The following is a 12359-nucleotide window of genomic DNA, read 5'->3' on the forward strand; positions in this document are numbered from 1 at the left end:
CGAAAACTCCCAGACAAGTTGCAATAGCTTTAATCACATGACATAATGAAACCTGAATTTCTCAACTACATGTTTTAGTACCTCATGCAAATTAGTTCAGAAAATTCATTGGGTTGACCATGGTTAAATGCATTGTACAAACATTTCAGCTTAATTTTCTTCATAGGCTCATTGTGGACATGCAGTAGATCAGTGCATTCTTTGGTCCCTTTGGAGGGCTATTAGATAGGACGGTAAAAAATAAGTTGTTGAATACTTAATTAGGAGTGAGCGCAGGCTTCACTCAGGTTCACCAGAACATAAATAATACTTGAATTTCTCTTAGCTGCTTCCTTTAACAATACAAGACAACTCCATGTAACATTGGAGACAATCTATAGCAATAGCAATAGCACTTAGACTTATATACTGCTTCACAGTGCTTTACAGCCCTCTCTAAGCGGTTTACAGAGTCAGCCTATTGCCCCCAACAATCTGGGTCCTCATTTTACCCAGGATGGAAGGCTGAGTCAACCCTGAGCCTGGTGAGATTCGAATTGCTGAATTGCTGGCAGCTGTCAGTCTGCAGAAGTAGCCTGCAGTACTGCACTCTAACCACTGCGCCACCATGGCTCTAGCTATAAATGAACAGAATGATGCCAGTAATAGCAGAGTAAATTTCATCCTTTACCTAGAGCTTTCTAAACTGACAAAACAGCTGCAAATGTGTGATCTAGCTGGTACTTTAAAATTCAGGCAAGTATTTGCATGATTCTTATGTCAAGACTCCATATTGACCTAACTTTATTAATGGATTATTTTCTCTCCATCCACACGGCTGCTTTTGCCTCTAATAGATAGTTAGCAGCTTAGCACAATCTTCTCCTAGACATTATCATTTTTTTTTCTAAATGAGGAAGATGTGTTCCTGCTGCTGTTGTTATAAAGAATAACCTTTGTAAAGAGCAGCATTTTTTAAAAATATATAAAATAAGAAAACCTCCTAGATTGTTTAGACTAATCAGGAAGGAATATAATTTGCTAAGATATGGTTTGCTCAACTGTTAGTTGGGTTTCACAACACATCTGGGGAAACTGCAATAGGTGGGCCTCTACCACCCACTAAGCTGTAAACAAACAAGCCACATATTGGCTTTGATCTTTAGCCTCTTTGTTGTCTTTGGTTTTGCTTTCTGATATTGACTCTTCTTTTCTGACTGGATAATAAATTTTGATTGTTCTTCATTTCTGATGTTCGCCAGCTGACTCATTGACTGGACTCCCACATCTTGCTAAGCCTTTACATAATTTGTTTGACTTAGGTTTATGGATTGAGCAAATCCAATCTTGCAACCTGTAATGTCAAACTCGCGGCCTGTGGGCCAGATGCGTCATGTGCTGGCCCCATTCCCGCCCAGTTTAGCGAAGGGGGGGGAAAGTCCTGATACATCATGTGATGACACCGTGACGACATGAGTTTGGTACCCCTACTGTAATGCATGCATGAGTTTGACCTGGGAGTATGTATGTTAACCTTGTGACATAATCCAAATCAGGAGTAGTTTTGTTAACAGAATTTTGCAAGCTTGAAAATACCCCTCCTGTCCCTCAATTTTACTCTCCCAAAAACTAGGGAAGGTCCTTTCTGAAATGCTTTCGCTACTCCTCCTTCATTGGACTTAGATTTAATCAGATTGTTGTCTTCCTCCTGTCTCCCAAGGTTGCTCTCACATACAACATCTAAACAATGGCTTGGTCAAAGAAGGAAACTTAAATAAACTATGCCTTAGTGCAATGTGTGAACAAAGCTGTATGAAAAATGCTTCTGGTGGACCACCTGCAGTTTAAAGTTTAAAGCCACTGCAGTTCTTTCTTGATCATTTGGAAATTGTACTACCAAGCTCTAGTACGCAATCCTTGCTTTGAAATCCCTAAAAAAAAAAATCTTGTTGCACAAAAACTTGGATTTAGCTGACTGGAGAGGGAATGTAATTCTAGAACCAAAATTTATATTATTGAATATCAGGTTCCATGAATAAGGCTGAACATACTATCCTTTGTCTGCTAAGTCCTTTCTAATGTGATTCATTGTTGTACTATTTCATAAGGCCAGCATTTTAGTTGCTAACTTTAATTCAGATGTCTAGACTAGTATAGGTGGAGACTTCTGTCAAAGGGACTCAAGCAGGTAATCAGTAAAGGTAAGCTTCAGCACTAAAAGGCTTGTGGGCAGCTTGGCTGAACATTTCATGGCTTGCGTGTTCAACTGTAAATGGCCCATATGATACCATGTTCAGATCATACGCTTTGCGCATGCGCAGAGGGTCTAAAATCAGACATGAAGATAACGCATGAGCAGAGTGAGCGTACGGCGCGTGCACATCTGAAATTGTTCAGCTAATGGAGTCTATAATGATGAATTTAGTCACTGACTCTTTCATATCTGTTACAACATATTTCCCTTAATAAGGTCAACTCAGCTGATCTCAGAAACCTGGGAGAGCTTTGATAAGAGATCACCAGGAAGATTGGGGGGGCAGGGGTGAAATGCTATCGGTTCGCTCTGGTTCGGGCAAACCAGTAGTGGCGGCAGTGCATGGTTCAGTGAACTGGTAGCGGCGGCAGCACGAGGCTCCACCCACCTGCCCGGACGTCGTTACTTCCTGGTTTTAACCAGGAAGTAACTTGTTTTTGACCCTCTGCACATGTGCAGAGGGTCTAAAATCGGACATGAAGATGGCGTGTGAGCGGAGCGAGCATACGGCATGTACTCTTCTGAACCAGTAGAGAAAGTAAATAGATTTCACCCTGGGGGGGGGAGGTTGAGAAAGGCTACCCAAACTTGTCCCTGAAGTCATCAGGAATTGAGGTTGACTTGAACAACACTTTACCAAAGCTTTTAACTGAACAGCTTCTAAACTCAATTTCTCCTAAGGCACTTGATGCTGGCTCCCCAGCAGGCTGTTGATTGTATATTACGTAAGACAAGAAAGATTATTTACAGAGTATATTTATGGAACCATTAACTCACACCATGATTGAGTTTCTACCACCCAAGAAGTTTATTAATGACTTCATAAAACACACCCTGGAGTATCAACATGATGATGTGACTGATCTTCAGCTTTATATTTCATTGCTTACAACATGACTGGGCTTAATTATGGAAGCATTTTGCCATCAGTTCAAACATCACTAAAAGTTATTTCAGTCAGAGAACTCAAAGTCAGCCCTTTCAGTTGCTGTAGGAGTCTCCTGGCTGGTTGACACAGGGGTTATCTCATCTAGTTTCATTTCTTTGTCCTGCTACAGCTAATCTCAGTAGAGACTTTGCACCTCTCAGGTCTTAAAGGTTTCAGTTCCTTTTAAATTCCTGCCCCGATAATTAAATATGGACAATTACATCCATTTATCTTGCTTCGGAATAAAAATAATATAGTTTCATATGCAGTTATTGAAGTATTGGTGTCAGGATGCAGACTGAACGAAAGAACATACAGGTAGAACTGATCAGAATTTCAGTCATTACATGAGTTGCACCCAATTTTACAACCCTTTTTTCCCATGGTTACTAAGCGAATTAGTATAATTGTAAATGAATCATGAAGGTAAGCAAATCCAGCTTCCTCTATTGCCTATGCTTGTCTGAAGCCAGCTGGGAAGTCATAGATGGCAATCACATGACCCCTGGATACCATAAGCATTGTAAATATAAGCCGGTTGTATTTTGATCACATGATTGTGAGGATGTTGTGATGGTTGTAAGTGCAAAGGGGCAGTTGTAGTCACTTTTTTCAATGTCATTGTAACTTGTAACTTGGTCACTAAACAAATGGTTGTAAATTGAGGATGACCTGTAGTAAAGGAAGTGCAACGTAGCACATCCAGCAAAAATAAATCAGAATTGTTATCTTCGAAAGCAAGGTCTTCAAATCACGAGGATGGTATTCCATTAAGGGAACTATAAGCTTTCTATGTTGCCTTTTTATATTCATCTGTCTTGTGCCCAACAAAATAATAGATGCAGTGGTGGGATTCAACCAGTTCGCACCACTTCGGGAGAACCGGTTGTTAACTTTCTGAGCAGTTTGGCAAACTGGTTGTTGGAAGAAATCATTAGGGCAGAGAACCGGTTGTTAAATTACTTGAATCCCACCACTGAATAGATGTACATAAATGTGACATCTATTCAAAAGCAAAAAAATAAAATAAACACTCTTTTTGATATGGATGTAATTGACGCAACTTTTTATTTTCATGCAACTAAGGAAGACCTGTTACAGATACAAGAATATTAGAACTATTTAAAAAATAAATAAAAGAAACCTACTTTTTTGTTGTATTCTCAAAAGAGAATGCACTGAACTTTTTTTTCTTGCAAGAATCAAATTTATCCAAAGCTACTGTGTTAGGGAACATCACTAATGAATGTCTGCAAAGTGCTATTCGGTCCCCTTGTAAATAGAAAATGCTATTATTAGCTTCTTTTTGGCTTGCTATGCAAGTGTATGTAAGATGTTTTTTCCATAGTGCCTACCTTCGAGTTTACAGCAGCCTCCCCAGACAGTTTTGTAATGTAATGGATGCTGAGAGCATCTTATTCCAGACTAACAAAAAATGCCTCAAACCTGTTGAGAAGAGTAGCTTTTTAGTTATGGCTACTGTGGCCATATAGAAAACAGAGACCAAGGCCAAGTTGATTGCTGCCTATTACAAGTGTGTTGCACAGGGAGAAAATGAACATGACTGTTCAGTGAGGAGCGTGTGTGTGTGTGTGTGTGTGTGTGTGTGTGTGTGATGTTGACCTATTGATCCATTGGGCACACTGGCTCTACAACAATCCTGCTGAAGGCAATCCAGAAACTATGCCGTTGCACCTGTCAGCATGACCTGCCAGCATAGCACGAACTGGAAGGGAGGATCTCGTAAAACCTCACTCAAAGATCCTGTTTTCCAAGTGCTTGCCAGTAAAAGACATTTATTAGAGCTCCCATGAATCAGGCAAGGCCTCCTGGCACACCCTGGTCTATACCAGTGTTTTTCAACATGGAAAACTTGAAAATGAGTGGACTTCAACTCCCAGAATTTCTCAGCTGCAACAGGAATTCCGGAAGTTGAAGTCTACACATCTACAAGTTGCTTGGGTTGAGAAACTCTGATTTATACAGATGTGGGAGATTCTTTTATTAAACCAAAGAAACAAAAAATCTCTCTGAATATTTGGCAGACGGTAATTTCCCCCCTCCCTGGTAGGGACTGGTGAAGCTGATGACCCTCTCTGGGTGAGAGAGGGTGAGGGCAGAATTGGTGTCTGTGATAGGGAAACAACTTCTGGCCAGTTGTAGGGAGAAGCTGGGGTACCATAGTAGAAACTGAGATATGGTGCAATCATTATTTCTTCCTATGTTGTCCCTATTTTTCAGTCTTTTAGCCCAGGCTGGGAAATATCTTTTGCAATGATTAATATATGCACTGTTTGGAAAGAATTTTTTTTTAAAAAAAGCTGGTGAAAATTAATTGCTACCACATGGTAAATAATTCAGAAATCCAGGCTGGTTTTTGGTGCATTTCTGGAAAAATTAAAAGTAGGAGCAAAGGTAGGAATTTGTAGTATTTCTAATGCAGTTCTTTCTTTTACAAACTAAGTGTCAAAAAAATGACTGATTGTGTTTTCTGTCATCAAATAATGTGTTAAGCAACAAGGCACGCATGGTGCTGAAGTGATATGTGCAATTCCCCATATAAATTATAGCCATATCCCTCATATTCCTCCTCCCTGAGAAGTTTTCCCATTGTGGTCTCTGTGTCAGTTTATGGCAGTGGTAAAGTGTGGCCCTAGGACCCCTGCCCCCCCTTCTCAATATCCCATTGGTGGTTTGCAAAATCAAAATTATTTGCTAGCCAATGTTGACAAATAATGCAATATTAAAATCTCATCAAACAATCATGAGAAGAGATAGCTGCAGCGAATGCATCTATTTTAATTTTTAATATGGTAAATATTAATAAATAGTCCTCATGCAAACAAAAGCTCTTTTGAGGGTGTCCTCTATAATTTTTAAAAGTGGGAAGGGATCCTAAGAGAAAAAAGTAGGACTAGAGGACTAGCTTATTGGGAGAGTGGCAGTGCATGCCCTATATACAGCTACCCTCCTCTCCATTTTTGTGGCCCTGAGTTTATGCACCTGCAATTAGCAACAGCGATAGCACTTAGATTTATATATTACACCATAGCTCTTTACAGCACTCTCTGAGCAGTTTACAATGTTGGCATATTGCTACCAACAATGCGTCCTTATTTTACTGACTTTGGAAGTATGGAAGGCTGAGTCAACTTTGAGCCCCAGGCTGTGGGCAGAGTTTTCCTGCAATACTGCGCCCTAACCACTGTGCCACTAATGATGCCAAAATGCCAATAGTTACAATGTACTAATCATAGTGCCAGTTCTGTTTCAGACTTGCACTGCAGTGTTGAGGTGCAATGCAGACAAGCCTCCTCGTGGTGCGCCCTGGGCAACGTGACTTTTTCACGGCTAAATAGTCTACATATTCTAGCTGCTGGACTTCACAAAGATCTCCCAGCATGAAAAAGCAGCATGAGTACCAAAAATAAAAACAACCGTTTATGCTGTATTCTGTCATAAAACTGCAATATTGTCTATGAGTCTGTAAGTGGAACAATTTGCGTGCTCATATTTTGTCCTTTCTCCATTCCTTCTGGAAGCCAGTTCCTGTGATCAGGGTATTTCTCCTGTCAGGTAACCATACTCCCCAAGCCTCATAGATTGTTACAGTGATGGAAGTTTTTTTTCATAGCACACTTTTAATCTTTTACAATAAAGTTTTAAGGCTAAAAAGTTCTTTTCTACAATTTTATACTGCCCCTCAACATTCCAAAACCTGAGGAAAAAAATAACAGCCAGAAATGTAACTATATTACCTCACAGGCCAAGCTTTCTGTAATTTTTGGAGGCCGAATACATCGTCAAACAATTTGAGGGTCAGTTTGGTCTAGCGGTTAAGGCACTGGGCTAGAAACCAGGAGCCTGAGAGTTCTAGTCCTGCTTTAGGCATGAAAGCTGGCTGGGTGACCTGGGCCCTGTCACTTTCTGTCAGCCCAGTCCACCTCACAGGGTTGTTGTTGTGGGGAAAATTTTGAGGAGAAAAGAGTATTTGGTATGTTTGCTGCCTTAAGTTACTTATGAAGTAATAAAGACTGGATAAATATCTAATAAATAAATATAAATAAAGTGGTTGAGATTGCTCTTTGGAGTTCATGAATAAACCTGTATGGCAATACTGCCAATTATGGCTTCCATATGCTTTAAATTCTGGCAATGTACTCTTACTATAGTTGAAGGTCTTGGTTAAGAGAAGACAGACTAAGTGAGTCCTATAGTTGACATTAAGATCAACAAGAAATTCTAGGAAACCTCCAAGGTCCTTCTCACAAGGCCTTCTTGCAGCTGTGAGAGGCTGAACTTTTTATTCTCTGCATGGAAAGTTTCTCTTTCAAAAGTAGTCCTTGGCTTCTTTTTGAATCTGTCAAAAAAAAAAAAAAGTATTCTGTTGTAGAAAGTTAGCACCCACCCCTCTCTTAGAAGAATGAAATATTCTAGGAAATATTAAAAAGACAGAATATTATACCTCCCTGGATGAGAAAAGGAGAAATATGCTCTTGGAAAGCAGCCCCCATCTTTGTTAATAGCCCCAGAAAGGCGGGGCCAACTTATCTACAACACAAAAGACCTTCATCCTCAGGACATAATAGGATTAGCCCTCTACCCATCTCATCACATGCCACCTGAGAAGATTACATCACCCAGCAAGATTCAACCAAGCCTGGCACTCAAGACAACCTACAAAGTTACCCCTGCATGGCCCCATGGGAGTCTGACAACCAATCAGAATACATTTCTTGCCACAGGAACAGGAAGCAAATTCAAAGCCCAACAGAAGGTATAAATCTCTCTCCCTCTCTCACCCATGTGCTCTGTGCTCCATTGGTGATCCTGTCCACCATTAAACTATCTTTTCAAGCAGTCTCCATGTTTCCAGTGTCTTTCTTCCCACTTGGAACTGAACCCAGATGGACATTTCTTCCAACACTGTACGTGTACATGTCTGTCTGTCTATTTCTCTCAAATCAATCTTTGGTATACAAATATCCATAGATCATATTTATATCACCCTTAGTTGCATAGAGAATAAGGAGGACAAAGGTAGTCCTTTGCCAAACAATATATTTGACCCGTCATATGACAGAGTAAATCATAAATTAACTCTCTGGTGTGGATTTGCATAACACTTCAGACTCCACTGAGATTATGTAGTTTGTAGTTCAGTGTACTCTCTCATAAGAACACAGCCATAACAAATGTCAGGGAAGGACTGGTGTCCATCCCAGACTCCTCACAGGGGTTCTGTGCAGCGTTCATTTCTTTGCAATGTGAAATAGGACCAGCAAGGAAGCGTGGTAATACACGAGACAGTGCACAGACTGCATCCTGGCTTTCTTGATTCCTTGCTGTCCTCTCTAATGGCAGCGCTTAAAAGAATTACTACAGCCTTCTGTTTTACTGCTGAGTTATTACTTCACAAGGCCACAAGTCTGTATCTCCAGTAAATTATTAGATAATTAGTGGGGATTGCACAGTGAACCAGCCCTCAGTTGTAAGCAAGCAGATTAAACAGAGTGCTCTTGTAATATAAATGTAGAATAAATGAATATGCTGACTAGGCTCACCGTTTCTTGAATCATAGTTTACTGAATAAATAACAATTGGCTGAGTTGATGCAATTTACTAAGCCAAACACAATAAACAGCTACTCCTTAGAGTGCTGTGGCAAATTCAGATTACTGAAAAATCCCAGACAACCACTGGATGCCAGCCAAGACCCATAGAAAACTCTTTACTGCCACCTTGTGGGGAACGGGTTATTTTCAACCCAGAGAAAATCTCCTCTGTACTTTGCTCTACTAATTGTGAACAGCATAAGCATTTTCTTGGCAATAAGCCTTGGTGGCTCAGCAGACTAAAGTGCTGTTAACTAGCACCAGCTGCCTGCAATTACTGCAAGTTCAAATCTCACCAGGCTTAAGGTTGACTCAGCCTTCCATCCTTTCGAGGTAGGTAAAATGAGGACTCGGATTGTGGGGGCAATAAACTGACTTTGTATAAAAAAGAACACCACTTAGGGGGGCCCGAAAGCCCTACTAAGCAGGTATATACAAAAGTATGAAGGCTATTGCTTAATGCATTGTAAGCCGCCCTGAGTCTCTGGAGAAGGGCGGCATATAAATCGAACCAATAAATAAATAAATAAATAAATAAATAAATAAATAAATAAATAAATGAATGAATGAATGAATGAATGAATGAATGAATGTAAAGGGCTGACAGCAGGAGGGAGGTAGTTCCCAGGGTATTGTTTTTTGACTTCCCCAAAAATCCCACAATGCTGGGATTTCCTGGCAAAATTCCTTCCAGCTCCTACCCAAACTTGACCTCGCTTAGCTGTGGAGCCCAGAAAAGGTCAGCTGGGTGCCATAGTGCAAATGCCAGGGCAATTGAAGCAGCAACTTTCTGCCATTGCTGGTCTGCCAGCCTACAGTTGGGATTTTCACTTCTGATTACTGAGGATGTGGAAACCATGTTCTTCTCCTCCATCGAACTGCTGCCATCCTGCTTCCTGGTTGTAGTTCTTTAGAAGAAGGGAGGCAGCCAACTGGTTTAGCTGCTTTCATGAACAGTCTCTCTGCAGCTCGAGGCAGGGAAGGAAGGCTCCGTGTGAAACCGGCAGGAACTCTGCTGAAACCAGCCAGGTCCTGGATCCCTTGTGCTCAGATCAAATCCAGGGCAGCAGGATGCTTTGGAATTAAAGATGAAAAACAAAGCAAAACAAAACCCATTAGAGAGGGTGGAGTGTCTTGGACAAGACCTCAAGGGGAGAGAGCCAGAGAGACATAAATTAGACTGGCCTACTGTTCTTAGGAGGAACTATTAAGTTTTCTTCAAACATCCACACAGCATAGAGCTATGTTGTTGTTGCACTTTTATTATCTTCATTTGTGGCACATTTACGAACTAGTTTATTGTTGCATTCATTTGTTGATGGAGAATTTGGGGTAGATGATTCCAAAGATCTGCTTGGAGAAGGCATGGCTTGGAGCTGAAATTTTCTAGATCCCCCTCCCTGCCCAAATTTCCAGATTTGTAGCCTTGGCACGATGTGGTGTCTGTTCATCTGAATATTGGCCTGTCCAACTTACTTTAGTTTTTCAAGATAAGAGCCTTGGTACTACAGTGGTTTAAAGCACCCTGTTATTAACACAGCTGCCTGCAATTTACTGCTGGTTCGAATCTCTCCAAGGCTCAAGGTTGACTCAGCCTTCCATCCTTTCTAAGGTAGGTTAAATGAGGACCCAGATTGTGGGGGCAATAAGCTGACTTTGTATAAATATACAAAAGTATGAAGGCTATTGCTTAACGCATTGTAAGCCGCCCTGAGTCTCCGGAGAAGGGCGGCATATAAATCAAATTAAAAAAAAAAAAAAAAAAAGATCAGCCAAGGAGGAGTGGTCGTGTGATCACACTTTCCTTCTTGCCAGGAAACCTAAAATTTTTAGAAAGGGTAGAAACCAGGGGTGAAATCCAGCAGGTTCTGACAGGTTCTGGAGATCCGATAGTGGAAATTTTGAGCAGGTCAGAGAACCGGCAAATACCACCTCTGGCTGGCCCCAGAGTAGGGTAGGAATGGAGATTTTGCAGTATCCTTCCCCTGGAGTGGGGTGGGAATGGAGATTTTGCAGTATCCTTCCCAAGCCATGCCCACCAAACCACGCCCACAGAACCAGTAGTAAAAAAAAATGGATTTTACCACTGGTAGAAACCCATAGCCTTCTAGATCATTGACCTTTGAAGAGCCCTGACTAGCAGGGCCACTAGCTAAGGATGAAGGAAAGTAAATCTAATCTGGATAGCGTGTTGGGCAGTCTACAGATCAGGAATGGCTTCACAAACTCATTTATATTCCTAGATTTTTTTCCATATATGCCAAAGTTTGGAATGTCACCCTTATCTTTCTCTCAAGTTTAAGAATATTTTGTGTAACAACACTGTGACCTCTTTTGTTTGCAAACTCAGCATGCTGCTTGTTGGTAAAACAACACCAGACAAATTCAGTAAGGAAACAATTCTGTTCCAAACCATGAAACAGATTAAATCACTTTCTAAAATAATTCCTATTTATAAAAGTGGCATAAACAGGTAAGGTATTTATGAACTCAGTTTTTATGTGTTCATTTGCTTATCTCTTTATCTAACTGCTACTGTTTTAGGTATAACAACAATGTTCCTATACTCCGCGGTGCCTTTATGAAAAAAAATCTACATAGTCTGATCTTTATTTTATAGCACTAATTTGTACATGCCTATTCAGAAGTAGGTCTGGTTAAGTATAGTAGTCTTGTTCCTGAGTACAGAACACAGTAACAAGCAAATGAAACAAAATGTATTCATCTGCAATTAACAATAGCATTCCCCAACTGCGGAAAGGACAATTGGTCAAATAACAGCTGTAGGACATGTACAAGATTAAGATGATTTTGTTATATTAATTTTTGTAACAAAAAGGTGCCTTATGCCACTGTCACTGAGTTGAATTTAAATGCAAAACTGCATATGTTCAGACTATTTTTTTTGTTTTTTTAAATCTTAAAGTCTTATATCCCACTTTTTTTATAGATAACTCAGGACACATACTTAATAGTCCTCCGTCCCTCCTCCTATTTTCACAACAATTGTGTGAGCTGAGTTGATCTGAGAGAGAGAGAGAGAGAGTGACTGGCCCAAAGTCACCCAGCTGGCTTTCATGCATATGGTGGCACTAGAACTCACAGACGCTTGGTTTGTAGCCCGGTGCATTAACCATTAGACCAAACTGTCTATGGAGATTCTCAGTCATCCAGGTCATGGTTGTCCCAAAGGTGCTTTTTCAAGAGGCAACTGGATTTTCTGGTTTTTGTTTTTGTTTTGAAAACATTTAGCTTCTCATCCAAGAAGCTTCCTCAGCTCTGAGAACTAGAAAGTCCAGTTGCCTCTTGAAAAAGCACCTTTGGGACATTAGACCAAACTGGCAATTTCTTTTTTGTTTTTGAAACCCTAATTAGCTATCAGATTTGTGCCCACAATCTATCAACAGTTTCAAAGCTATTGCCATGTGAAGAGGACCCTATTTCATTCCCATACCAGACCCCCAATTCTGCCTTAAGGGACAAGATAGAAGAAGCTTGATTCTGCGAAGGGTGGCCCTCTGGAAGGAATGATAGAAAACAGTTTGGAGAGGTACAGTGGCCAGAACCACCAAGTCTCTCACTT

This window comes from Pantherophis guttatus, chromosome 2 (assembly GCF_059756535.1).
Source record: "Pantherophis guttatus breed Tessera chromosome 2, ASM5975653v1, whole genome shotgun sequence".
Lineage (NCBI taxonomy): Eukaryota > Metazoa > Chordata > Lepidosauria > Squamata > Colubridae > Pantherophis > Pantherophis guttatus.